This window comes from Jatropha curcas, unplaced genomic scaffold (assembly GCF_041381405.1).
Source record: "Jatropha curcas cultivar XTBG-Jc1 unplaced genomic scaffold, XTBG_Jcur_1.0 HiC_scaffold_169_pilon, whole genome shotgun sequence".
NCBI lineage: Eukaryota > Viridiplantae > Streptophyta > Magnoliopsida > Malpighiales > Euphorbiaceae > Jatropha > Jatropha curcas.
In genome coordinates this window covers 4,477-7,705 of record NW_028322391.1, presented here as the reverse complement: position 1 = coordinate 7,705, position 3,229 = coordinate 4,477, and the positions used below count along the sequence as shown (strand labels likewise).

General features: G+C 36.3%; 1 pseudogene across 1 annotated transcript; it reads right to left on the bottom strand.

The window, feature by feature from the left end:
• Nucleotides 1-1,536: 1,536 nt before the first annotated feature.
• LOC149492010 (benzyl alcohol O-benzoyltransferase-like) lies at nucleotides 1,537-2,917 on the bottom strand (annotated as a pseudogene). Its single transcript, XR_016319181.1, has 2 exons — nucleotides 2,629-2,917; nucleotides 1,537-2,485 (listed from the first exon to the last, which is right to left on the bottom strand). The product of XR_016319181.1 is annotated as a benzyl alcohol O-benzoyltransferase-like (transcript).
• Between the last annotated feature and the right edge of the window lie 312 nt (nucleotides 2,918-3,229).

The window sequence follows — 3,229 nt, the reverse complement described above, 5'->3', positions numbered from 1 at the left end:
CGCCGGCATCGCCGCCGTACAGGGTGGCGAGGGAGGCGGCAGTCCGGGATCAAGCAATTTCGACACTAATTTGCTTAATATTTCCATGAAAATTACAAATTCCTCTTCACTTACACAAATCATGCCATTATCTAATGAAATCCCAAATTTTAAGTTTTGACACCTTAACAAAATTTCTTCAAGGAATTCCCTAAATCCACAGTTAATTATCTATTGACACAAGAAAATCCAAGAAAGGAGGTTAGGGAGTCATGATCGGCTCACCTTGTTGATAGCAGTCGCCGGAAGGCCGGAGGAGAGGGAGTTGCCGAAGGAGGCAGCTTCGAGCTACGCCACTGCAAGGCCGTTCGGCGCGAAGAAAAGCGAGAGACGCGATTGGTGGCGTGAATGGAGTTGAGCGCCGCCTTGCTTTCCTCGCGTGGTGGCCGGAAACGAAGAGAGGAAAGGGGGAGAGGAGGTCGCGCGCTTGGTGCTGGCGCAGGAAGAAGAAGGGAAAAAGAAAAGAAAAAAAAGAAAAGAAAGAAAAAAAAAAATCTTGGGGCTTCTAGCCATTCCGGTTCGATTCGAACCGGTTTGGTCTAATTCAATGATTCGGCTCGATTTGCTTGGTTTTGAGTTTTTCGCTTGGTTTTCGAAAAATCAAATTGGTTAATGGGTCCAGTTTAGCAATAATATATACTAGCTGGTATAATCTCATTGGTTGAAAATAAAAAATTTAGTTTTAAATGAAAATTCTACGAAATTAAATTTTCGGGTCGTTTCAGTAAAGATTTTGACTATATCCTTTTAATAAATTTATTCAAAAACATTTCAAAACAATTTTGAGAGAGATATAAAATAAATTTGTGCTTCTAAAATTATTTACTCTCTATCTTACAATAATTTCCTAAGACATATTATAATACTAAACAATAGAAAATATCTTCATTATCTTCAAGGTCTTAAAATAAAAATCTTGGGTTGTAGGAACTTCATTTCTTCAATAATTTTCATATTTTAAAAATCTGCATAAAATAATATTAGCACATACAAGAATAATAAATTTATTTGTTTACAAGAATATTAAATTTATTTGTTTTGTATATTCATCAAAATTTCAAAATAAAATTGACCATTGAGTCAACAATAATTAATAAAATGGATAAGTATGTATATCTCTCTCTTTTAGACTTTTACTGTACGTTAGCATATTCAAAAATATCATTCATCCTTATTTAAAATTTCAAAAAATACGTAAATTTACTCTTGAATTTTATTATTTTAATTTTTTAGCATTTTCAATTTTTATTTTGATCATTTAATATTTTAATTTATAAAATTACATCTTACATATTTTAACTTGTAAAATTAAATTAATTAAAATATTTGTTAAATGATTAAAAAAATATAAAGCTACTGATAAAAAATTGCGTTAACCACATATCTGCGTACACTTCAAAGCTGAAGCAAGTGATATTGAAGAATTTCCAGATTGCCATTCATTAATGCACTGTAAAGTAATTACTTCACAGTAATTACTTTTCTATGATATAAAAATATAAAATCTAACATTTATTCATTATGGAAATTGTTTGCCTAAACGGTTCCATTACAAATAACAACACCGCCACCTAACCTACAAAGCAAACATAATAAGGGAGGATCTATTGACATCAATAACTGTGTTATCGTCCAACAAACAAATTTGAATTACAATTCCATTTTCACCTTTCTTACTTTCAAAGGGTACGTAAAAGCTTGCTACTATAGGAATGGCCCGCCATAGATTGCTTTGCCCCATCCAAAATCCACTTCTTTAAACCCTGCATGTCTCACATCCGACACAACGTAAGTACCTTCTGCAGCAAAATGAGGCCTACCCTTAATCACCAGTAGATCTGCCACTGATTTTATATACTCTCTATCGAATTCCATTTTAGCCTTTCTTATCAGTTCTAATCCATAACCTATTGGATTCTTGGAAATTTCTCCAGCAGTCTGTAACTGCCGTTGACTGGACAAATCCGTTACTGTAATACCCTTCTGGTAATAGAGGAGGATTAAACTTGCACGCGTTGTTAAGTAACATCAGTCGCATTTCTTGTCCGGCGCCTGGCTGAAGCGCAATAGTGCGACATTTCCATAAACATGCAGTTAATATTTCAACATCAGTGCAACGAGGAAGATGAGGAGGAATATATCTACTACGAGGAGTAGATAAAGCAGAAGGGCTAATAAAAATGGCTCTATGAACTATGTCATCAAGTGGAAATGGAATTCCTTGGCCATTTTCTATGTGATCATGTTCTCGGTGGATGCAGGTCACATGGGGTGGGTTTCGTGCATCAAGTACATGTCTTTCCCATACTGGGAAAATAGAAGGGGATTGTATTCCACGCGCCATCTCGGCTATGGCTGACAAGAACTGTGCTAGACCAGGACCATCACTCATAGTATGATTGAGACGGATAGCAAATGTGAAACCACCACATTTAAAGCGTGTGACCTGCCAAACAAACAAAGATTTCTTTGTATTATTTCATTTAGGAATAAGGCTCAATTAGGTTTTAATTAAAATTTACCGACCAAGAGTTCTGGAAACAATTTCAGTTTTGAGTGCTACTGAACCGAAACTTGTTAAGAACTTACCTGAATCAGTATGACAGGGCAATTTAGTATCCCACTAGAGCCAGGCACATCAAAAAGGAGCTCATCCAAGAAAGGAAATGGAGGTTGAAGAGCATCGCCGGACTGATCAAGACTGACATTGGCATCAGCTTCAATAAATAAAACACCTTCACCATTGCAATCCATAATGAGCTTACGGTTAGAACCTTCTCTAAGCCTGCCAGCGAATGGATAGTAAAAAACAAGAGCTTTAGCAATAGCATTTCTAATAACCTGAACAGGGTCTTTCCCTTCCATTGAGCGGCCATGACGATAATTGTATGAATGGGATCTGGAATCGAAGAACCTTCTTGTATCATCATGTCCGATAATGGCTTGAACTCATGGGGGTAGGCTTTGAAGGTGTGATTAGTTTCCGGTTCACACCTCTCGCATTAATTAGGCAGAAAACGAACGCCAAGTTAGTAATCAAGTAGAAAGACACAGCTCTGTAGATAGGTGACCTTGACATGGCAATGTGCATTTATTATAGGAGGAGAAGAAGATAGTCATATGACAATTTTCCACCGCACAAAATTCACAAGATAACGTGGAACACGTTTTTATACGATGAGTTTTTTTT